The 26,054-nt window shown below is 42.7% G+C and overlaps 1 protein-coding gene across 2 annotated transcripts in view; it reads left to right on the top strand.

Moving 5' to 3' along the window:
- The window catches only part of MAPK4 (mitogen-activated protein kinase 4), a 152,274-nt gene that overhangs the window by 5,973 nt on the left and 120,247 nt on the right, over positions 1 to 26,054 (top strand). The window lies entirely within an intron of this gene.

The raw sequence follows: 26,054 nt of genomic DNA, 5'->3' as shown, positions 1-26,054 counted from the left end.
GCCTGGTTGTATGTGAAACTGAACTGTCAATATGTCAGTGTCTAGAGTTAACAAAAATAAAAAGACTCGCTACGAGAAGATTTATTATAGGAGGGATTTTTTAAAAAATAGCTGGTTTTCCATTTGTGTTTACATGGATTTGATTTTTACAAAGTTTTTCAAGAGTCAAGACCTGTTTGGAGATTTTGGGTCAAATCTACACACAATCACAGAGCTTAAAGCTGCAAGGGATTTGGGGGAGCAGTGAGCAGTGAGCAGCTCTCCTTGTGTCATTGAATGCACGGAGAAACTGAGGCTGAGAGAAGTTAGGTGGCTTGCCAGGGTTGCACAAAGGTTACTGCTAAGCTTGGGTTCGGGGTGAAGAGTTTGCGCTGTCCCCTTTGACACTCATTGTTACTGAAAAATTGTTCCGACTTCCTGGTTGCCAGAGCGTGTTAGTGGAGGGAGGTCCTGGCAGGAAGAGTTTCCGGGTCATCTAATCCTGGTGGAACTAATCATTAATTCACACTGATTTCACCTATGCCAAAGGTATGTGTGCATATGAGTTGTACTGAAAAGAACCAGGAGAAAGTGCCAACAGTTGACTTAGTGAAATGAGATTATTTGACAAACCTTCTTATGTACAGCACAGTGACTACACTTAATAATACTGTATTGTGTATTGGAAAGTTGTTTTGTTAAGGGAGTAGAACGTAAAAGTTCTCACCACAAGAAAAAAATATTTGCAACTGTGTGTGTGATGGATGTTAATTCGACTTATTGTGGTGGTCATTTCACAGTATATACAAATATTGAATCATTACATTGTACACCTGAAACTAATATAATGTTATATGCCAATTATATCTCAATAAAATTTTTTAAATTAAAAAAAACCTTCCTTTAATGCTCTTTGATAATGGCCTTATAGTAAATAATTAGAAAAAAACACATTTATTTCCCTATTTAGAAAAGTACTATATATGCATTATGAGAAGTAGCAAGAAAAATTTAAAAATCCTACCATGATCCTTTGACCCAATCATATTTTTGCTATGCTTTAGTGTTTTTTCCCTCAGCTCAAGTTTTAAACACAATTGAGATCATACTGTACATATGATCGTAATTCATATCTTTTTAGTTAATATTATAACAATTTCCATGTTTTTACAAACTCTTTGTAAACATAACTTTAAAGAAATTTTTTTCACTGTATTTTAGAGAGAGAGAGAAGGGGAGAGGGGCAGAAGGGGAGAGAGAGAAAGAGAGAGAGAGGGAATCTTAATTAGGCTCCACATTACGCATGGAGCCCATCATGGGGCTTGATTCCATGACCCTGGGATCATGACTGGAGCCAAAACCAAGAGTCGGATGCTCAAGGGACTGAGCCATCCAGGCACCCCAGTTAAACATAACTTTTAAAGGCTACACAATTCAATATTAGTGAATATCATTTGCTCCCAGTTTCTCACTGCTGTATCATTGCTGTGAGCAACTTTGTGTCCATACTTTTTCTACAATTTGGATTGTTTTCTTGGTATACATTTCCAAGTAGTGAAACTACTCAACCAAGAGTGGAATGTACCATGCTAACCAATTGCGTTCCAAAAATGGAAATGATTTTACCACATCGTTGGTAGCATAGGGTATTTGATTTTTTAAGAATTATCAATTTGATAAGTGGAAAATATGTCACTATTGCTTTCACTTGCATTTTGGTTACCACTATAGCTAAACATTTCTCTGTAATATTACCTGTTTGTATCTTTTGTTAATTATCTGTTTTTCTGTTTGGGGTTAGTGGTTTAAGAAATTGATCTGCATATATAAAACCCATTTTTTAAAAGGAAAGACAAACTTTTGAGCTTCTGGATATCCTATGAAGAGTTCTGTCCAACCCTAATGTTCCACAGTTCCAACGTTTCCAGTTTTGTGTTTTAGGCTAAACTCTTTTTGTTCATAGTGGTGAAGCTGCCTGTTGAGTTCCTGAAGTAAGGTTGGGTGGACAGGGAGCTCGATCCCCTTGGTATCAGCCAACATACACGGAGCACAGAGTCAGTGCTTCACAGTTGTTAACCCTCGGTTCTTACAACAGCTTGTGAAGTGGGAACTATTTTACTATATCCATTCACACATGAGGAGAGTGATGCACAGAAAGGTAAAATAACTGTAGTTGCATATTCTTTTTAAAAAGTTCTGATCAGGGACGCACTGGGTGGCTCAGTCGGTTAAGCGACTGACTTCGGCTCAGGTCATGATCTCGTGGTGAGTTCCAGCCCCGCATTGGGGTCTGTGCTGATGATGGCTCAGAGCCTGGAGCCTGTTTCGGATTCTGTGACTCCCTCTCTCTCTCTCTCTCTCTGCCCTTCTCTGACTCGTCCTTTGTCTCTCTTACTCTCAAAAATAAATAAAACATAAAAAAAATTAAAAATGATTATAAAATAAAAAGTTCTGATCCCCAAAAGTTCTGAGAACCAATGTGTTCTCCCCACACATTCAAGCAATTCTTGGACACTAGCTGGCTGTCCTATGGTTCTACTCAATTCTGACTTATCTACCCGGAGATAGCATCAGCTTCCACAGGATATGGGCTCAGTCTCACAAGACTACCTTCCACCTCAGAAGCCAATTGCAAGCCCAGCTTGTCACCTCTGTTTCTGAGTGACTGGCTGTAAATCAGAAGTTCCCCCTACCCGCTCCTTGGCTTCAGTTAATTTGCTGGAATGGCTCAGAACTCAGGAAACCTGTTGACTCACTGGATTACTGGTTTATTATGAAGGATATTAAAGAGTATGAATCAACAGCCAGATGAAGAGATACATAGGGTGAGGTCCCAAACAAAGGAGTTTCTCGTTGAGTTTGGGGCCAGGCACAGTGATTAATATGGAAGCGTTCAGATTCCCCAAATGGAAGCTCTCTGAACTCCTTCCGTTTGGAATTTTACAGAGGTTGCATTACATAGTCATGATAGGTTAAATCATTGGCCATTGGTGCTTGATTCAACCTCCAGCCCCTCTCCCCTACTTGGAAGTCAGGGAGTAGGACTGAAAGTTCCATCCCTGTATTCATGGTTAGTTGTCTTGGCAACCAGCCCCTAGTCTTAGGTACTTTCCAAGAGTCACCTGTTTAACACCTACCCAGGTGTGGCAAAGAGTGGGGCTTTTTGTGAGTACCAAGAGACCTATTTCACCTTTTCGGCTCGCTGTGATTTCAGGAACTGAGGACAGAGGCTAAATATTATGAAAAAAGATGTTCCCATTGCTCTTCTAGCTCAGGAAATTTCCAAGGTTTGAGGGGCTGTGAACCAGGAACTGTGGCTGTAGATGAAGACCAACTATGTGTGAGAAATAGGCTTTGGTCATCTGAATTGCCAAATACGTATTTCCTATAAATCACAATATTGCACCTTTTAACCGCTGTTATTCTACCTCTGGATCTTCATTAAGGTGACCTGCCTCAGTGGTGTAGTTGGTCTTTGAGGGAGCTGAGCTTAGGGTTATTAGCAACTTCCTCTGAACTCCCTTGCCTGTTTCTGGGAGAACTTTGTATTGCAAGGTCATTTTACTGTCTTAAATTTCCTTACTATATTTTTAATGTCTCTTACCCTCTTTCCTGTACTTTCCACCTTTTTTATATCTCTTAGCTACATTCTGATAGTTCTTCTGACCTGTCTTCTAAATCACACCGTGTCTCTTCAGCTATATCTAATCTGCAGATAAATCCATCTCTCACATTGTTAATTTGAGTTACTGAATATCAATTCTAGAATTTCTAGTTCTTTTTCTAGATCTTTAATGGTACTTTTATATAGTTCCTATTTCCTTGTTTTGAACTCTTTAAGCCCAATTTGAATCTCCATGAGCATAGTAAGTACAGTTGTTTTCCATTTTGTGTGTCATAATTTTTCCATCTGGAATACTTACGCAGCTGTTTTTTCCGTCTGTGATTTGTTCTGATTATCATGCTGGTTCATATTATGTTATATCTCCTTATGTGCCTGATTGTCTTTGAATGTGTGCTAGATATTGTTTTGAAGAAATATTTGCATGAATATCAGCTCATCAATTTTAAGATGTATCTTTCGTCACCCTTTAATCTCTGAAATTCAGATGTGATTTACAGTTGACGGAGTCCTACATTTATAGGTGGTACCTAAAATAGTAGGTACCTAACATTTTTTTCTTTTTCTTTTTCACCAGTACCTGAAATAGTAGTGCAGTCATATAATTAGTGATATTTAAGATTGATGAAATGCGGGGCGCCTGGGTGGCGCAGTCGGTTGAGCGTCCGACTTCGGCCAGGTCACGATCTCGCGGTCCATGAGTTCGAGCCCCGCGTCGGGCTCTGGGCTGATGGCTCGGAGCCTGGAGCCTGTTCCGATTCTGTGTCTCCCTCTCTCTCTGCCCCTCCCCCGTTCATGCTCTGTGTCTCTCTGTCCCAAAAATAAATAAACGTTGAAAAAAAAATTAAAAAAAAAAAGATTGATGAAATGCAGTAATTTGAGGCTTTGAGTGGTGCTGACAAAAATGACAGTTCTAGAGAGGATTTTAGACAGCTTCTTCAGGCTGTTTGGGGTACCGGCAATTCTGGATCATTCTGGGGACTTGAGATTTTCTAGCCCACCCACGTCACATGAAATCAGACCAGTTTGTTTTTGCTTTCTCTTATTCCTAGCGTCCCCACCGTAAGTATGAAGTGGTTACCAGGTCTTAGCCCTAGGGATGCCCTGGCCCCCTGACCCTATAAGGTGGCCAGAGGGCTGCTCTGCTTCCTCCCTTCGTCTGACTGGATTAACAGTCCCTCTGATCGGGTAAAAGTGGCCCCTCATCCCCAGGCCCACGTCCTTGGACCTCCTTCTTCCAGATCTTACATTCGAAGAGCCTCCCCATCCTGTTAGCTCTTCTGTGCTTTTAGGAGAGGTTTTTTAAAAACTATTTTGTCCGTATTTCTCTGTTGTGTTCATTGGGAAGTTTAGTTCCAGTTACCCAGTTCACCACTGCCGGAAAGGAGGCAGAAGTGAGTCTGAACTACCTTAGAGACTGACAGGAGAGGAGCACAAAACAGCTGCTGCCCTTTGCCTGCCCGTGACCAGAGAACTTTCTCCACCACTCCCAGTATGTCCTGGTCACAGCTGGAAAGCCAAGGTTGGGATGAATACATTCCTGCAAAGGCCCAAGCTAAATGTAGATGTATTTCCCTACGTAGAGGAGACTAATCCTTCAGGCTTTTCCTAATAAGGCAGGTGACCTGGCAGCGAAAGCTGTTGCAGGAATGGCATCTGGAGCCCCATCAGTCATCAGTCTCCATCTGGCTTCTTCCTTCTCGTCCACACCGGCCCCCAGAAAGATGTGAATTTAGGACCAAAGGCCATAGTAAGGGAAGACGATGCTTTCTATTCCAGCAACTGTTAAGAAGTAAGACAAGTAGACTGTGTTTTAGCTAGGTGAGATTTCTTCCATCCGACATGGTGCCCAACAATTCTATATGGGAAGCAGAATTTTCACCCATGGCCAGGGCTAGTCCTTGTGGAGACTAAACTATTCGTGTCCAGGCTCAGGAGTCGGGGTGGCCCTTCTGGGGACTTGTGTGGAATCTAACGCTTCAAAAGAAGCTTATGTAATCCTTTCTGGCTTTTAGAAGTCACATGCTTTTCCATGTGTTCTCAGGCTCACTAGCCAAATGTATTTCCCCCCTACCTTTCTCCAACTCTCAGAGTTGTTTTTCCCAACTTTCCTAAAGCCAGAGCATTTTACGGTGAAAAAAACACAATGTGCTAAGTTTGAAAAGGTTGGGCAGAGAGGCATGGAATGGTGGGAATCCCTCTCCACCACCTTACTCCACTTACCTTCCCAGAGCATCCATTGCCTTGTTTTAAAGGAGGCTGTTATTTTTATTTGGGGGGACCTTTCTCCCTGGGGAACCTCAGAGCTGTCCTCTCAGAAAATTGTCATCAGCCCAGGAAACCACAAGTCAACTCTCACTCTTCAGGTGTGTAGCTGTTGGGTAAAGCAAAGATCCCTACTGTGCCAGTAGGGATCTGCCCCTCTGGAAAGGGCTTGTTTCGCGGGAGGGTATCCCCACCAACTTTTGGGAGACCACTGTATACCATGAGGCATTTTTGGTATTCCACGATGATTTATCCAGCTTATTTTTATTTTAATCTGATAGCAGTTCACCCATAGGAAAGATTATATATAACTCAGTCCACTCTTAGCCAGAAACAGAAATCCTCCAATTAGGCTTTAATAACCGTCCCTTAGAACAAATCTGTGGTTCCATTCCCAGGTAGTTCTAGATTGTGACTGATCCCTTTGGAAAAAACGATAAATGACTTAATTAATTTTGAAGAAGCAAATTTTCTATTCTCTCAGAAAATGTACCCTCCCATGATTATTTTTAGAGGCAGAGTTACTATAAAGCCCCACCGGCCATAAGAATTTATGAACCATGATGTCTGAAAACTCTTCAGCCTGAAAGAAGTAAATTAATTCCTCCAGCATGATTCATGTCAGGTGCAAGTCCAAATTTCTTTTATTTATCAGTAACGTAGGCTCTTAAAGTTTTTTTTTCTAAAGATTTGTAGGTATTTTGAGATCCATCAAGGCCTCAAAATTTCTATTGTCAGATTTCCCATTTATTTGAATTTAATTTTTTTCCAGCCGTTTTGAGACCATTTTGTCTGCTAATAAGAGATAATATGCTATGATTTCAGTAACATATGTGAGAACCGCAGGGAGTTCAGACAAAGTTAGCCAAGCAAATCTCTGTACTTGTCATAGAGACCAGCACATTGCCTTTTCTGTGTGGTGGCAATGGCACTTTTTACCAAATATTCAGACATTTTTAGACGACTCAGAGCAGCAAAGCATTATAGCACTTTCAGCAGGAAAAAAAAAAAAAAGAGAGAGAAATTCAGAAATAGAAAATGATTTTATTTGTAAGAGGAGAATCAGGAAGATGATTGTAGTAAACCACTTTGGAAGAGGAGGTGAGAAATACAGAACAATAGAGTAACTACACTTGACTGCTTTGAGCTTTCCAGATTGGAAGAGAGCAAAGGAGAAATGTCTTGACCATTATTACAGAGTTTTAATACCCATTGTGTAGGAGTCGAAGGGGGCTTGAGCAGTCCCACCCATCTGCTATGTAATAAAGCCAGTGAAATGTGTGCCATCGAAATGACAAGAACCTTAGGATGTAGGAGTAAGGAGAGAGACCATTTTTTAACAGTGTGAGCGAGAGTATGTCTGGTAAATAGTCCTGGGCATGTCATGGCCTAAATAACTGTTCATTTTTTCTCTACGTTACCATATTCTTGAGCTGAATGGAGATTAAAGACAAATAAAAAAAACCTTGGGTCCTTGTTAATTTTGTTGGATGAAGGATGACAGGGAGTTATGTGTCCAATGTGAAAATGCTTTTAATTTATTAAATTGCTTTAGCTAATAGCTTAAAGTCTTGTTTTTAAATTTTTGCGTATACATTCATTCTTTAAAAGTTACTCAGTGAATTTGCTAATGCTGAAAACCCCTCTTTTTTTTATGAGCATTCTTTGAAAGTGAACCTGAAATGAATGTATGGAACAAGAGGAGATAAAAAAATCATTGACTTCTCTATTCCATTTTTCAGAAGCAGATCTGCAGAACCAAAGGTGTATTTATCAGTCTTCTCAGGGCTGACTTTTCTCTTATTTAACCAAAAACAATATGGCATTTTCCTCTACACTCCTGAATTCAAGAATTGGCTTCCATAGCATATTAAATAACCTTGTTCTGTTCCCCTTTCCTATTGGTAAGAAATAATAATAGCATTATTTAATTATCACCACTAAAAGCAATGTCAGATTTCAGTAATCTAAAACTGTATGGCCTTAAACTGAGATTATTTGAAATAAGATCTTTCCTCTCCAGTAATAGATACCTAGAAAAGAAGGTGTCTAGCTGTAGATAGAGGGGGTAGATACAAGACCGTGTACATGTATAATTATGATCATGAACCAGTCTCCAGCTTTTTTCTGGAAGGATACATAAGCTGTTGTTAGTCGTGGTAAAGTAAGAAGCACCTGGGGATCGAGAGGGGTGAGGGAAGGCATTTTTTATTTTTATCTTATACCTTTTTATACTATTTAATTAAAACAATAAACACATTTTTATTTAGTAAGTAAATAAGGGGAAAATTAAGAAGGTGAGAGAAAGAAAAGAAGCCACTGTGTAGGATAGCCCATCAGTTCTGAATTTTATCTCTAGACGCCTTTCTCAGCAGAAATTCTGGTTTTTAGAAATCATCAGATCAAAATCGATAGGGACACATGCTCAGTAGGTCCTCCCCAGCTTTGTGTACCTTCCACTAGACAGCATTTTATCAAGCCCTCTCTGTAATGCTGGTGTTTTCTTTGTGCCTCCCAGTGGCCTGTCCAGTATGTTGGGTCCGTGTTATAGGATTCCCACTTGGCAGATGGGAAGCTTTGAGCTTGGGGAAGATGGGTGGCTTGTCTTATGCAACAGAATCACTACCTGGGAAGTCCAGAATTAGAAGCTGTGTTCAGTGTTCTTTTAACCCTAACTTTACTAGAAACTTTTTTTTTTTTTTTAAGCTTATTTCTTTTGAGAGAGAGAGGAGGGGCAGAGGGATAGGGAGAAAGAGAGAATCCCAAGCAGGATCCACGTTGTCAGCACAGAGCCCACCGCGGGGCTCGAACTCATGAACCGTGAGATCATGACCTGAGATGAAATCAAGAGTTGGATGCTTAACCCACCAACCCATCCTAGAAACTTTAATAGAAAGAACTTTACTATTGTTTCTGGACAGGCTTTTCTAAATGCTCCAAGCTGCCTCCTCTCTGTTTTCATACCATAACATCTGTTTCATTTTCTTTAATCATGGTTAAAGATTGTTTTCCTCATTAATTTTATCAGCATAGGCCATCTCTCTTCTTTCCTTACCACATCTGGGACAGTATGGTGTGTATATTAGTTACTTAATCTTTGTTTTAGGGAATTGGTTACCCAAGGTACTTTCTCCCAAATAATTATCCATTTTTAGGAAAACAAAGTAATACTCTTAGTCATTTCCACTAGGCTAATGTCGTTGTCCACAAGCCAATTAGAACCACATGATGTTTGAACTGGAAGAAAACCATCTTTGCAAGAACTTATTCTCTTGCTTTATAATTGAGGAACCTGAAGATCAAATAACTTGTTCTGGATCACACAGGGAATTAGAGATGACATGGGACACAGAGCCCATGTCTTTTAACTTCCAGCCCAGCCTTCCTCCTGATACAACAGTGATTACAGAGAATGATTCCCTTGGTCATCAGGCATGTAGATAAATGGTCAATGCTGGCAAAAAAAATAGGTCACACTAAATTAAAACTGTGCAGAGGTAATCTGAAAAGGAGGAGGTGTTGGGCTGATTTTTCTAAGTTTTAATGATTTTGCAGGTGTGCCTTTTTTTAAAGCATGCTTGTTATATAAGCATCAGCATTTCCACCAAAGGATTCACAGTAGATGGTAAGTATCCCAACCACATTTGTTTGCGTTTGAGTAAAAATCACCCTCACACATTGGGCAGATCGAGGCATACAGCATCAAAGTTGTGAAATGAGGAATAATAGTATTTTCTATCTTACCTATTAGTTTCTTAAAATGTGAGCCATGTCTGGCTCAGACCTGACCGAGAAGTTACCTTCTTCTTCAGCAGAGAGCAAAGAGCCCTCTAATTCCTAAATTTAACCTTGGGCATTTAACCCTCAAAAGCCATTTCCAGTTTTCAAACATGCTGAGAAGGGAGCTGGAAAGATTTTTTTTTTTTTTTTTTTTTGGTCCGAAGGCACCCAGAGGAAAACCAGAGACATTCCAGACAGAGAGAGAGATGGTACCCAAAGTGTGAGAACTATGGGAGCCCTGAGGGTAGGATTCACTAGTGAGAATGCCGTTTTTATGAATTATGTACCTTTTGTGCCATTCCCTGTCAGATTCATACAGCCAGTTCACACTAGCTCCAATAGGCAGGGCTGTAAACGATGTTGTGATAATGGATGTCTAAAAATTCCATTCGTGTGTGTGTTACACGCACATGCCCAAGCTCCAGCCCTCAAGACTGATGTTTGTGGTTTGGGGGTGGGATCCAGACATCAATATTTAAAACCATGGTTCCCCAGGGGTGCCTGGGTGGCTCAGTTGGTTAAGCGTCCGACTCTTGATTTTGGCTCAGGTCACGATCTCACCGTCCAGGAGGTGGAGCCCTGCGTTGGGCCCTGCATTGACCGTGAGGAGCCTGCTTGGGATCCTCTCTCTCCCTCTCTCTCTCTCTCTCTGCTCTTCCCCACTCTCTCTCAAAAAAAAAAAAAAAAAAAAAAAAAAGAATAACAACAACAACAACAAAACCCACTGTTTCCTGAATTGGCTGCACATTGGAATCCCTTGGGGAATTGTTAAAATGCTGTTGCCTGGGTCCAGCTCCAGAGATTCTGGTTGAATTGGTCTGGGCTTGGGACTAGACATCCGAATGTTTTCAAAGCTCCTTGTCTGTTTCTGATATGCAGCTAAGGTTGTAATTCACGGGTGAGTGAGACCTGGCTTATTACTCCGTGCATAGCAGGTGTTCAATAAATATAAAGTATGAAGGGAAAGCTAGCTCCAAGGGCTTATAAGAAAAGTCAGTGCTAAAAAGTTGTCCATTTCTGGTTCTTTGGACATTCCCGTCGGCCCGAATGTGTTACGCAGTGGTCTGACGTGGAGTGGGCGACAAAACCTAACACGTTCATCTCACCACCGTAGCCTTGGTTGTGGCCATCAGTGGCATGTTCAGCTGCAACCGACAGCCAGGGTCTCCCTAATTGCTCTGTTCCGTTTTATCTACTTGTCACAAGAGCGGCGGCTCTGCCTGTCATGTGGATGTGTGTCTAACACTGTCCTCTGGAGAAAAATAGCCAGAAAGCGGCTTCTGTAAGAGCAAGGTGCTCCGGCCATGGATTTCGCCTGAGGTGAACTCTGTCCCGCGCAGCCAGCCGCTGCAAGAGCCCGCCCACTGCTCAGGGTTAGTGAGAGCTCCCTGAAGCACCGCTCTCGTGAGTTGCCTGGCTTCCTTTGTGCCCTAGGTGATTCTTGTTTAGTCCAAGGGGTGCAGAGAGGGGAAGTATTTCCGCATCTGGCTCCAGTGAACGCAGCTGCTTTCAGCCGTGGAGAGGCTCCACCATGCCGGAGAAGGGGACCTTGCCAGGCAGAGCTTACTGAGCAGAATCCGAACTGCTCCCAGTGGCCTTTGAAGGCTCCCGGGCACCGGTTTTCAAACTTGAGTGTGCACTAGAATCCCTTGGAGAAGAGTTAAGCTACAGATTGCCGGGGCAACGCCCAGATTTCCTGATGGGGTAGGACTGGGCTGGGGCCCAAGAACTTTCATGCCTAACATCTTCTGGGGTGGTGCTGATTGCTGCTGCCCTTCGAGAACCACTGCTCTAGAAGGAAGGACACAGATGGCACCAGCGTTGTTTAGAGAAAGGACATTATTTGATTGCTGTGAGTCTACCTAAGGGTCATAAGATGGGGAATTAAAATGACCTCCCAGCCCGGGGCTTCCATGGTAGCTCATGGACAGGAGGCATTGTGGCTCAGAGGTGGCTTCCGGGAGCAGGAATCTCGGAGGGTGGAATCTTGGAGGAGGAATAGGATTTTGCCAGGTCAGGAACACGGAGCAGGGTTCCAGGAACGTCATGGGCAAAGGTGAGGGAGAACATGAGCGAGGCTGGCATGGGGAGCACGCGTGGTTTAGGGTGTTTGGCAGGGAGAGAGCTTAGTCTGGATAAGCAGGCAGAGGCCAGATCCCGGGGCCAGTCCTCCGAGTAACATGATCAGATTTGCCTGCAAGCTGGAAAAACGGCCTGGCAGGACGGTGTGCGCCTGCAGCAGACACAGGAGCCCACCCAGGGAAGGGACCAGGCCACAGGGACGTTGCATCACCCTCTGCCTCTGCTCAGTATTTCAGACTTTTCAGAGCTGTTTCCAATAAGTGCTTTAACTGGCTTTTTGAACATTTACTGTGTGCTTTTATAGGGAACCAGGCGATCATTCTTTGTTCCCCCTACACAGATTGTTTCTCAAGGAAAAGTGAGTTAAAATAAATGTCAAGGGCAGCCTTGAGGGGTCTGTGTGGAAATGAGTGGGGCAGGCCCACCGACTTAGCTTGGATGAGATCCTCTGCGGGTTGTGTATCTTTTGGGGAGCTCTGGGTTTTTCTTCATTGGTTCTACCTAGGAGGCACGCCTCCCTCTCCTGCTCCTACCTTGAGAACAGATTACAGACCCAAGTCAGAGGCCAGCCGCCCACCTCCCAGCCCTTCAGTTTGGGGGCTTACCTAGGGCAGTCTTCTAAACTGATAGTATGGGGCACCTGGGTGGCTCAGTCAGTTAAACGTCTGACTTCAGCTCAGGTCATGATCTCACAGCTTGTGAGTTGGAGCCCTGTGTCGGGCTCTGTGCTGACAGCTGGGAGCCTTGAGCCTGCTTCGGATTCTGTGTCTCCCTCTCTCTCTGCTCCCCGCCTCAAAAATAAACATTAAAAAAACATAAATTGATAGTGGCCTCAGGATGGCTCCTCTCCTGGGCATTAAGGAGAGATAGGAGTTTCTGAAACAGAGCGGGCCCCTCCTTGCCCGCTGCAGTGGTGAAGGAGTTGTGCCTGCAAAATGAACTTGTGTTCACCGAAGAGGGCCGCATACAGTAGGAATAAGTGCAAAAGGCATTGGCGGGAGCAAGTTCTCGTCTGCCCTGGCCCATCTGAGACAAGAGTCAACACTGATGGATTTCGCTTGTGGTACTTCTCACTTCATCTGGTAATGAAAGTTTGATTTGTGGTTTCGTCTCGTAGGGCTCTTCATCACGTCGTGATTGATCCATCTCCAACAAGTGGCTCTTGAGGAGATCGATTCCGCCAGGTCTCATCATGACCCAGAGAGACTAACAGATTTTTGTAGGCTCTGTCTCCCTTGCTGTACCCTTTCCTCTCAGGCTGTGGGGTCTCCCCATTGGCTGAGTTAGAGGCTCCCCTGGAAGCCGTGAGTGTGCTGCGGTTGGGGGAGACAGGGATCTAGACTGACGACCAGCATCTATGAACAGTCTGTGCTCTGAGGTAATGGCATCAAGATTGACAGGTCACCCGTTTCAAGGTGGCTTTTGCTGCTTTAGACCAACATGGTATATATGACAACAGCTTGCAGCGTGGGGAGCTGGCAGCCTGCCTCAGATTGAAAGGGTGGGTAAGAACAGAAAGTAGTGGGCATGACCCACTGTCCATGTTTGTCCTGGTTGCTGGTCAGAGGAAGAGAAATGCTGTCCAAAGAGACATGACCTGGATGCCTCACTGAGTGCTGTCCCAGACATTTTGCTAATGACATGCCCAACTGGACTCTTTTGACAGGGCTGCTAAAAATGTTTGGCTAGCTGTCCCAGGGGACTTCCCTTGAACTTTGGCTGGCTAATGCAAAGCTGCTCTTATCCAGATCCCATCTGCTGTTTGTCCCTGAGTGAAGTTTGCTGTACTCTGGGCGCCATCTTGGAAGTCTTGTTCTTAGGTCATGGGGGGGGGGGGGCGGCGGTGCTGTGGCTTCTCTTTCTCTTTTTCATGATGTTTACTGTGAACATTTTAATCTGAGAAATTAAAGCTATGAAATAGCTGGTAGGAAAATTTCATCATATCTTTAACGCTCGTTTAACACCCTCTACCTCATTCGGCTACTCCAAGAAACCTGTTGAGAAAATAGGAGAGGTGTTACCATCGTCATGTCATAGACGGGAAATGGGTAGCAGGGAATGAATGCATTGCCCAAAGTTTGGAGTAATTCACAAGGTCAAGAGTGAGAGCTGGGGCTCAGGCTTCTCAAGTCTCTACCACCAGAGCCTTCCAGCATCCCATTAGTTGTAGCCCCTGCATGGAGGCGTGGTGGGTACTTCCCAAGAGTGTTAAGCAAGCCAAGTGGGAAGTAGGAGCACATAAAAGACTATTTAGCCTCTCAAGACCGCTGCTGAATAAAAGATTTTAGCTCTTTGCTGCACAGAAGGGTTTGGAATTCCCTGTCTAGATAACTGATGATGTCATTTACGTCAGTATTTCTGAGTGCTCTTTCTGAGACATTCTTTTTCATTTATTTACTGCTGCCTAACAAACCACCTCAAAACTTGGTGTCTTAATACAACAATGACTTACTATTTCTCACAGTTGTATAATTTGAGCAGTGCTTGGCTGGCTGATTCTTCTGCTCCATGAAGCATCAAATGGGACTACTCATTTGGCTGTTCTCAGCTGCTGATTGTGTTGGGCTGGACCAGAAGATCCAAGAAGGCTTCACTCACATTCCTCACACCTCCGTGCTCCTCGGTGTGATCTCTTTCTATGTCTGGCTTGGCTTCCTCACAGCATGGTGGTTTCAGGGTAGCCAGACTTCTACATAGAAGGAGTAAGCAGAAGTTGCCGGTTCTCTTATGACCCAAGAGTCCTGGAATAAACATCACTTCTAGCACCTTCTGTTGGTGAAAGTAAGTCACAAGGGCAGCCCAGACTCACAGGGAGGAAAAATAGACTGTACCTCTTAATGTGTGGGCAGCATGCACATACAATGTTGGGAGAAGTTGTTGGTGGCTAGATTAGGGGTCTGTCAACCACAGTAACATTCATGTGTCCACTTGCTGAGAAAAACATATATACCATTCCTGGATATCTAGGGATATCTGAAGAAGACTGTCTGTTAAATACACCAAGCGTGCATGACGTGTTCAGGAATAGCAGGGTCAGCCCAACATGAAAATATGGTTGAGGAGCAGCCCTTGAACATGGGTCCTCTGGCTGGTTGCCAGTCCAGGCCCCTTGCCCTGGCCTCTTCAGTGGGACTGCCCATAGTTTCAGGAATCATGGCCTTGGTCCTAACAATTACTTGATGCATCTAACCCAAACTCGATTCAGACAGACAGACATGGATGGAGGGAAAAAATTGGAGAAATGAATGAAAAGGTATCCCCGTAAGTGGTAGAAAAATATGAGCTCTAACTGTCATGATAATGGTACATCCAGAGCCTTTTGGATTGCTGTTCAGGTCCAAATAACATGGTCAGTGCACTTCTCCAACTGCTTGTAGCTGGAAAATGGTTCTCTCTTTTGTTCCAGTCCATCCATCTGACCTCGTTCTTACTTCCTGAGCACCGTTTTCTTTCTAATTGCATTGAGAGCATTGGGTATAGGCGTTCAAATTGCAATTAACAGAGAATTCACAACTGGAGCTTCTGTTGTTCCGTGTGGCTGTCCTCTCACCTGCAAATTTGCATTGCCAGTGTATTTATAGAGCTTTTTGTTCTTTTCAAAGAGTTTTAATATGGGTTATTACATTTCATGTTCATGGCAGCTCCACAAGATAACACTGAGTGAGATTGTTTCCCTTGTAGAAAGAAGGAAATTCGAAGTCCAAGAATGGCAAAGGGGTGGCAAAGCCAGACTCATGCCCTGTATTTCAGTGTCTTCCCTTCTGTTCCACACTTCCAGCTTGTAAAGTGCCTGTCCTAATGCCCAGGGCAAGGTGACAGCTGTGATGAGGAAGGAGCAATTTTGGGACTAAAGCATCTGTTAGTAGCTTAATAATGGCCTCGGTCGTGAAGTTAAGATACAAAGATAGGTATTTTTATGAATTTCAATTAGTGGCATAAAAACTTGCTATTTTCAGCTGGTGGAGGGACCACCAGGAAATACATTTTTTACCCAAGCCTGATAGTACCTTTTTCTCTGGGAGGGGATTTGAGCTCATCCACTCATGGACTTGGGCATCATGTAGGAGAGGGATAACGGGAGCTCTCACATCAACTGCTGAAGCACTTGCATGAAGCCCACCAGGTCAAAGCTGACCAGGAAGTGGACAGTTCAGGGCTCTGTAAGCAGTCCTGCAGACCCAACTCAGAACACCTCACACAAGTTAATGAAGAAACTTTCTCAGTAGCAACGAATGGGTTTTTCTGCAATGTTAAAATTGGAGCTAAAAGGTAAACATGTATCGTTGGAATGGAATAACACTGTCATATCATATGGGAAAATTCTAGTGTGGATTAGCAATTCCATATGTATTTTGTGCCTTTAATGAACCAATTCTTCTTGACACTAGAGGTCAAAATCAAGGCTCTTTCCCTGATTAGGTTTTTCTTTCTAAAAGTGATAATGCGGGGCCCCTGGGTGGCTCAGTCGGTTAAGGGTCCGACTTCAGCTCAGGTCATGATTTCATGGTCCATGAGTTCGATCCCGGCATAAGGCTTTGTGCTGACAGCTTGGAGACTGTAGCCTGCTTCGGATTCTGTGTCTCCCTCTCTTCTCTGGCCCTCCTCTGCTGCACTCTCTCTCTCTCTCTCTCAAGAATAAATAAACTTAAAAAATTTTTTAAAAATAAATAAAAGTGATAATGCTAGAGTAGGTGAAGGGGATTAAGATTACACTTATCAATATGAGCACTGAGTAATGTCTACTATTGTGGAATCACTATATTGTACACCCGAAAACTAATACAACACCATATGTTAACTACACTGGAATTAAGAAAATAATAAAAGTTACAATGCTTATTCAAACTCTTGGTACAACAGTTGGCCTTGTGCTGGCTTTGGATTCATTTGAACCATAGGGAAGTGGGTGTCTGGTTCTTCATGGATGAATCAGTAAAACCATTATAATAATATTGTCTCCTGTGTTTATAGCTAAGTCATTTCTCGTCTAGGACTTTATCTCACAGCGACTCTCTTCAGTGGGAGAGTCTGGGGAACTAGACGTACAGAGAAGATCCCACAACTAACTAATAATACCATAAAAACTGGATCCTGGGCTTCCCACCTTTTGATTCTATGTCCTTGCCTTATCCTGCCTGTGGCGGATGTTCCCAAAGGCTGGATCTGGCCACAGTCATGTTGACTTAAGATATCTCTTTTGGCACCTGGCGAAATTTAGGCTCCAGTGAAACTGATGAAGCTGCAGCAGGCTGACCTAGGTGACGATGCAGAATTTGGTGACTTTAGAAGATGCACTGTTGCCGGTTATTCATCCAGTGTGGCCAAGGGCAGCCCCATTAAACAAGCCTTATATCTGTTTAGGGCGTTTGTGGTTTACAGTTTGTGGTTTGCGGTGTCTGTTTGCGGCATCTGTTTGATGCATCGGAAGAGGAAGCGTAAGGCACAGGTAAATGTTAGAGGTCTTGGTCTGTCACCATTTTTCCCCAAACGAAGGAGGAAAGCGGCTCGGAAATATTAAGTGAGTTGCTCAAGATAACACCTCTGGGACATGGCAGCATAGGGCTCAGAGCTCAAATGTTTCTGGTATCTGGCCCTCCACTGGCCCCTCATTCCTGATTTCAAGGAGCTTCTCCAGCTTGGCATCAGACTTCAGAGAGATGGCTTATAATGAGCACCTCATAAAATGCTGAGATTGATTCTCCTCTAAGAAGAGGGACAAGTATGGTTTCTGACTGCCACGGTTATGAGAAATGCAACAGCCTCTTCCAGAGCAAGGACAGTTTTAATCAGCCAAAATGGCCTGGGAAGTTAATTAAGCAGCTCCTTTTTAAATGGAGCCAGTGGATGAAAGGCAATGTGAGAGAAGGGCAAAGGACTTAGGAATGAGAGTGTTTTAAAGGCTTGCAGCCCCCTGCCTGTCATGAATAAGAAATGGGGCTGGGAAAACACGAGAGTCCCACAAGAGTTGAAGATAAAGAAAAGCCCAGGAAAGGGTTCAAGGACCTGCCAAGTGACTCCTATAGGGAAACTGCTTGGTTCCTTGTTTGGAGCAGGGAGTACTTGAGGGGCAGTAAGTTTTCGACAGATACAAACCTTTGAAGACCGGGGCTGGAGAAGAAACAGCCCCCCCATGTAGAACCAAGGACAGAAACCCCCCTTCTCTCTGAGTCAGAACAATGCCATTACCCCTCACCGTGCACTTTGAAAGATCTCAATAGACAAACCAACGGCACGACTGGCCTTCAGACCAGTGGAAGCTCCCAACTCATGAGCCAATAATTCTAACTCCTTCTCTTGGTGTCCAGCCCTTCTTTCTCTCTGTTTTGTTTTCCATTACCTATGTGTGACTGAGGGCACAGAGTGGTTTAGATTTCCTTACATCGGTTAGAGGCTTTTGTTTCCAGGCAAGTTGGGCACTTACCGGTTGACTGAAGTGAGAAAGTATTGATTGATGGAAGCAAGAGGGTGGTCATTTGTTGCCTTCATAACTTGTGAAGGAATTGACTTCGAGTCATGGGATTTTAGAACTGAAAAAAAAGGAACCTCAGAGACTGTCTAGTCTTTCATGTAACACAGGTGTCTTTTCTGCAGCTACCAGAATAGATGGCAATTCAGACATTTTCGGAACACTTTGAGAAAGTTAGAATGTACTGCCTGTGTGCATGCTGCCTGGTGAGTTTGACTCTTCCATTTGTCAAATTTTTACCCATTAATCCTTACCTAGCACCTGCTGTGTGCCTGATGCTGGCACGAGTCCTTTATGATTAGGCCATTGATCCAACGTGATTTTTATCTCTGTTTTATAGATAGAAGAAACTGAGACACAGGTTAAGTGACATGCCCAAGGCCATACAGCTAGAAAGTGACAGAGATAGGATTGGAACCCAGGCAGCCTGTTTCCACAGTCTGTGCATTTAACCAGCAGTTTGGCTGCCTCTCTAAGACATTTCTAGTCATTTAGGGCTTTTTTCTTATTTTGAACCAGCATTGGCCCCTTACAGTTTGTACCCCAGGGTCTTTCCCATGATGATTCATCAGTTAGTTTTGGATAAGCCATCATGCCTTCTCATTGTCTTTTCTTCTCCAGGCTGGCAATCTTTACTTCTCCCAGCAATTTCTCATGTGGCATGATTTCCATGCCCTTGGTATTTCCTCTGGTTGTATGCCAATTTCAGACAGCCTCGTAAAAAGCACCTGAGATTTAAGGTCAGACCCACCTGGGCTGGGATTTACTAGCTGTAAATACTTGAAAAGATACTTTATCAGTCTTTTGGAGCAGAGGGTCCTCCATTTGTGAAACGGGACCAACTCTAAACTCCCTGATTCATTGTTGGAACTATATACCTACGATGACAACTATATTCATTCCTCTCATCTGTAGATTCATACAATCCCAGTCAAAACTTTAGCAGGCTAATTTGAAGAAATTGACAAGTTGATTCAAAATGTATATGAAAATGCAAAGGTTCTAAAATGACCAAACAATATTTAAAAAGGAGAACAAAGTTGGAAGACTTGACCTGATTTCAAGACTTACTATAAAGCTACAGTTACAAAAGCAGTATGATACTGGTATAAAGAAAGACAAATAGATCAGTGAAACAGAAGAGAATGCAAATAGACCCACACATCTTCAATTAGTTGATTTTTGGCAAAGATGCGAAGTCAGTTCAACAAGAAGGGCTTTTTAACAGGTGGTGTCGAAAAAAAATTATACCGGTTAATAAGATGAACCTTGACACTGACCCCACTGGACACATCAACACTAATGAGTTAAATCATAGACTTAGTGTGAATGCTAAACAGAAAACTTGAAGAAGAAAACACGGGAAAATATCTCTATAATTGTGGATTAGTCAAAGGTTAGGACACCAAAAACACTGATCATAGTAGGAAAACAGGATATATCGGACTTTATCAAAATGAGATGTTTCTTTTTGTGAAGAAATGTTATCACGAATATGAATAGGGAATCTGCAGACTGGAAGGAAATATTTGCAACACATATAAATAAGTAGGACTTAATATGTAATAGTTGATGAACTCCTACAAGTCAGTAATAAAAGACAAACAACCCAGTGGAAAACATGAGCAAAAGACTTGAATAGATACTTGACAAAAGAAGATATGCAAATGGCCAGTAAGGAGGTTATACCATTTGTCATAAGGGAAACGCAAATTAAAACCACAATGAGATACTATTCACAACTGCTAGAATAGCTAAAATCAGAAAGCCTGGCAATATCAGATGTTGGCAAGAGTATGGAACAACTAAGATGCTTGGACAGTGCTGGTGGGAGTGTAAGATGATAGGACCATCTTGGAGGACTGGTTTGTCAGTTCTCATAAAGTTAGACCTACATCTGCTCTGTGGCCCACCTATTTCACTCTTAGATCCTTATGTAAAAGAAATGAAGACCTATGTCCAAAGAAAAACTCATATGAGAATGTTCACAGCAGCTTTATTCATAATAGTCCCAATCTGGAATCAACCCAAGGGCCCAACCACAGGGAATGGGTAAATAAATTGTGGTATGATCATGGAAAATGGAATAATACTTAGCAATAAAAATGAGTGAAATACTGATGCATGAAACAGAATCTCAGAAACATAATAATGAGTGAAAAAAAGCCAGGAAAATAAAGTACTTCCTAAATGCTTCTATTTAATTGAGTTCAAGAAAACACAAAACTGGTGGTAGAAATCGTAAGAGTGGTTGACTTTGTCAGGAATGGATGGGAATTGACTGGAAGGCGGCATGAGGAAACTTTCAGGGGTAACAGGAATATTCTGTATCTTGATTGGGGTGATGGCTATATGGGCAGACATGGTCACCAAAACTCATTACGTTAAATACTTAATCTCTATGTAAATTCTGCCTCAATATTAAAAAATAACGATATCTGAAACTGAATAGGTTGCGATTTACTCTAAACAGTATACAGTGCCATGGGGCTGTTACTCCTCTGACTTAAGCTCTCTGGTTCTATTAATGTGGCCTGAGGTTGCATTAGTTGTTTTTTTTTTTTTCTTTTTGTTGTTGTTGTTGTTGTTGTTGTTGTTGTTTTAGCAGCAACTTCATTACAGTCTTGGCATTTGTGGCTAGGGAAAACGGCCAAGCCTCTCTTCCTTTTAAGTGTGAATTGCTACCAAGCAGTGCTCCTTTCTGCAATCCTCCTTTGTTTACCGAAATGGGTCAATATGTAGCCCCTGAAGGAATGACTAGAACGGAGATAAACAAAGGAGGTATTTCAGGAGAGTAATGCTGTAAATAATAAGGACAGCTTACAGTGAACTAGTACTTAATGCCAAGTACTCCTCTAAAGCTTTACACATATTTACCAAGTGGAGTCTCAGAACAACTCCATGGGATAGGTGCTACAATCATCCTCATTTTATAGACAAGCTGATCTGAGCCACCAGGAAGTCAAGTGACTTGTCCAAAGTCATCTGGTCAGTAAGGGATGGAGTTAGAGTTCAAATCCTAGTCGGATCTGATGCTCAAATCTGTGCTCTTAGCTCTCATGCTATGCTATGTCTGATCCCTGGTTTGCTTCTTCTGCTTGATGCTTTCCCTCTAATTGACTTGATCTGTCTCTGGCTAATCCTCTTAGAATAGCTCAGCGTACGTAGGTCATGCCCCTAAGGAGCATCATACCAGAGCAGAAATTTCTTGCAGGACTCCTGTGGGAGAACCTGTTTATAAGGAGTGGCTGGGCACAGTGAGGGAACAGCTCTCATGATCTTCAGGTCTCATTTCACGTTCAGCCTTCCAGGTTTCTCTCCACACACCAAAGCTCAGAGAGGTCCTTAAATAGCATCAGTCATCCTTGAGATGCATGCTGTGTTCTATGTATCTACCAAAATAGATATCAGTGGCATAAAGTCAGATTGGGGAAGCACTGCGTGGTATTATTTCTTGTCTAAAAGGAAGAGATTTGGCAGTTATCATTGGCCACAATTCCATAAATGGCAAAGAGTGTGATGACGCTGGGGTAGAAAAAACAGCACAGTCTCAAGCCACATTAATAGAAATAGCATGTTCAGAGCATGAGAGTAACAGCCCCCAAACACCTCATCACTGTTTAGAGTAAATCTCAGCATGTTCATTTTCAGATGTCATTATGATTATTTTAACATTGAGGTAGAATTTACACAGATCTGAAGAAGTATTTAGTTCAATGAATGGTTTTGTTTTTGTTTTAGAGAGAGAGAGAGCATGAGCAGGGGAGAGGGGCAGAGAGAAAGGGGGAGAGAGAGAGAGAGAGAGAGAGAGAGAGAGAGTGAGAGAGTGAGAGTGAGAGTCTTACGCGGGCTCCACACTCAGAGCGGGCCTGATGCAGGACTCAGTCTCACGACCATGAAGTCATGACTTGAGCCAAAATCAAGAGTCACACACTTAACTAACTGAGCCACCCAGGCGCCCATAGTTGAATGAATTTTGATGACCATGTGCACCCATATATCTATCACCTCAGCCAAGACACAGAAGAATGTTTTGTCACCCCAGAAAGATTCTTCATGCCCCCTTCCAGTCAATTCCCATCCACCCTCACCAAAGGCATATTTTGATCCAGAGAGAAGAGGTCTTCTGGATCGGATTGGGACTTTTCTTTACTAACCTTTACCCAGGCACTTTGTACATATCACGAACCCAGGGGAAGAGTCCCTTAGAAGTGGGTGGCATAGAGTGGAGATTAGCTCCCTTCAGAGACAGATCCAATCTTATCAGGTAGAAACACTAAAAACCGATGATGTCCGTGCCTAATGGCCAACCCTGGATAATGCTTGCCTGCACTAAAATCATGACTCCATCCTGCTCATTTTCTTTCTAGACCAGTGGTCCCAGGGAGTCTTGCTAGATCAAAGCATAGGTTTCCGGTTTCATATCCCACAGGGAGCTGTCATGGAGCATTTAATTAACTAGAAAGTTCCAGGTGGTGGTTATAATTCTTATTTAGACCTTTTAATGATCTACTTTTTAAATAGTCTATGTCAAATTAGCCTTAAAGTCAAACAGAAAGAAGACATGAGAACACGTTGGACCAGGAGGCACCCACAAGACAGGGTTATGCCACATGTGGGGGAGGTGCTTAACATGTATGCTTGTTTTGAGAAGGCATACCTGGCTTTACTCCATCCACGGTTCAGCATTGTATGCACACTCAAGCTCTTTGGGCTGCTGAATCTTCATCTGAAAATTAGGAGTATGCTGTTTCTCATTCTCAAGATGATTGGTTAATGAGATATTAAGTAGTTAGAGCTCTAAAAATGTATAAAAGAGGTATGTCATTAAGGAGCATTGCCATCTCTACAAAGCCATCACTACAGCTCCTTGAAGAAACTGAGCTGGTGGGGAAAAACCTCAGTGATGGAATTTAGGACCATAAAACAACTTTTTAAGTCCCTCTGTGTTTGAAAATTCACCCTTAGTCCTTCATCCTTCAGAGCCCCCTTCCCCATTCCTTAACTCCCTCTCCTCCAGGCTGAAACCTGTAAGAAATGTTAGATCTTAAACTTGATCTTTTTTTTTTTTTTTTTTAATGTTTATTTTTGAGAGAGAGAGAGAGACAGAGACAGAGCACGAATGGGACAGGGACAGAGAGGGAGACACAGAATCCAAAGCAGGCTCCAGGCTCCGAGCTGTTAGCACAGAGCCAGCACAGAGCCCAATACAGGGCTCGAATCCACAAACTGCGAGATCATGACCTGAGCCAAAGTCGGATGCTCAACTGACTGAGCCACCCTGGTGCCCCGAAACTTGATCTTCTAAACTGAGTCAACTGACTTTAATATTAAACATCTACCACATGCCCAGCACTGTGAAGATTATAAAAATGAGTAAGAAATAGCTCCTCCCCTCCAGGAATTTACAGCTTGATCACATCACTTATATCAGGAGGAGAATCCCAAACAAAATGTGCCCTGTTTCATTCACTGACCAACACTTCTTACTAGTTTGTCTTGATTTGTCCAAGTCTTTTCTTTTTCCCCACATTAAGTAATTCCTGGGTTTCCTCTCCACAGTGAACAGTGGCCTCACCAAGAACGAATCCTTTCATGAACTTCTAATTCAAGACACAATTTTTTTTTCAATAATCACTGTATGCTTTGAAAGAGTCATAAGTAAACTTGATAATTGTGCTATCAACTTATAGATAGCATTTGTTTAAAACATTTCCATACACCTTTATCTTCGTAATTCATGCCTTAAGCTGACTTAAAAAAAATTTATTATTATTTTTAATGTTTGTTTTTGAGAGAGAGATAGAACACAAGCAGGGGAGGGGCAGAGAGAGAGGAGGACACAAAATCTGAAGCAGGCTCCAGGCTCCAAGCTATCTGCACAGAGCCGGACATGGGGCTCAAACTCACAAACCGTGAGATCATGACCTGAGCCGAAGTCGGACGTCCAACCTACTCAGCCACCCAGGCGCCCTGACTTTTTTTTTTAAAACTGAACACCACACTTTTCCTGGATTTCACCAGCTTCTCTGTTAATATCTTCTTAACTGTTCCAGCATCCCAATCCAGAGTATGGCATCTTATTTAGTTGTCATGCCTCCCCAGTCTCCTCTGGTCTGTGACAATTTCTCAGTCTTTTCCTTGTTTGTTCACGACCTTGGCAGTCTAGAGGTGTGCTGGCTTAGCACCATGTGGCATGTCCACCAATCTGGATTGGCCTGATGTTTTTCTCAGGATCATACTGGAGCTGGAGTTACAGGTTTTTGGAAAGAACACAGCGGTGAAGTGCCCTTCTCATCACATCTTGGGAGGCATATGACATCTACAGACATCATTGATGGTGTTAACCTTGATCACTTGGTCAAAGAGGTGTTTCCCAGGCTTTTCCACTGTAAGGGTACTCTTTCCCATTCCATACTCTTTCCTTTGGAAGTGGACCACTAAGTCTAGGACACCCTAAGCATCACCTCCTAAAGCAGAGTGTCTACATGTATTATTTGGTTGAATGTTTTTGAACGGAATTAATATTCAGCCTCTCTAGTACAGTGCGGTTCAACCTTGTGCTAAATTTCATCCTTGTTCTGTGCTTTGAGAACATTAGCTAATTAATCCTAATTAGACATTATAGCAGAATCTCACCAGTTCTCACATCACTGATTTGTAAATAGAACAGTTTTTCTAAAAACCTGTCAGTCTTTACTTCACGTCTGAGCTGAGATTTATAGAGCTGAAAGTGGCTGCATCAGTGAAGTCTGTACCTGTGAATGTATTTCTAAAGAGCTTATCTACCGAGCTTCAGCATGGGTAGTTTTCTATCAATATTTTACTTTGTATTTTCTGCTTTCCTGTGGAGCATTATCTTAAGTCATTTGAAAGAATGTTTATGAAAAGAGCCTTGGATTTTAATCTATTTATTATATTACAGTTTCTAACGGAACACCTTCTCTAAGGAGAGCAAAGCCGATTACGATACCTAATTAGGTAACACGTGCATTCTCCTAAAACTCCAATGTCCTATGAGTTGATTTCCAGTGGAACAGAGTTTGGTATAGGATGAGTCTGTCTTGGATTTTTTCTGGTAGAATGCATTGTATTTGGTATTTAACATACATTGTCTTGTGTGTTATAATTAGTTTCCATTTACATGCATTTATGCTCTTCCCCAATCACACTGTAAAATGTTTTGAGAGAGTAGTCTGTGACTTACAGCTTTGTCTCTAGTGGTGACGAGCGTGTGGCATCTGTGGTAAACGTTGGTCGTCTGTCCAACATCCACGTGCCTCTTTCCTTCTATCCAAGAATCCCAGTTTGTTCAGGTACCCTCTCTTCCTCCTCAGCCAGATGCTTCAGGAGAAACTGAGCCACCCTTAGCTCCAGGGGTGGATCTGAATGGCTTAAGGGCGTTCATCCTCTTTGCTCATGATTAGTTTAGGATGTGCCTATGACCCTAAAGAGGCCAGTGAGACAGCTTACTGGGGGTTTCTGGTAAAAGTTTCCTCCAATTTAAGGAAAGGGTACAAGGAGAGGCGAGACGGTTCCTTTCCCCAGGACACTGTCACGTGTAACTTTGAAGATTGGAGCCACAGGAACCACTCACCTCCAGTGGAAGCAGGAAGTCAAGAGAATCTCAGGGAAATGCTGTGGCTGCCAGTGTTTTGAAACAATAAATGTACTTACTGTTTAAGCCACTTGGAGATACTGTTTCTCCTTACTTGGGGCCAGAGGCATCCTGAATGATACAGGATTATCAACAAATATTTTTATTTGATGGATTTTAGTGCCAAAGGAACCCTTTGGCCTCTTTGGAAGAAGGGATTAAAATTGAATTAGAAGCACTAGTTCCCTTTAGGAAGGTAGTTT

This window comes from Herpailurus yagouaroundi, unplaced genomic scaffold (genome assembly GCF_014898765.1).
Source record: "Herpailurus yagouaroundi ecotype Mexico unplaced genomic scaffold, PumYag 142, whole genome shotgun sequence".
Lineage (NCBI taxonomy): Eukaryota > Metazoa > Chordata > Mammalia > Carnivora > Felidae > Herpailurus > Herpailurus yagouaroundi.
This window is presented reverse-complemented; position numbering and strand designations above follow the sequence as displayed.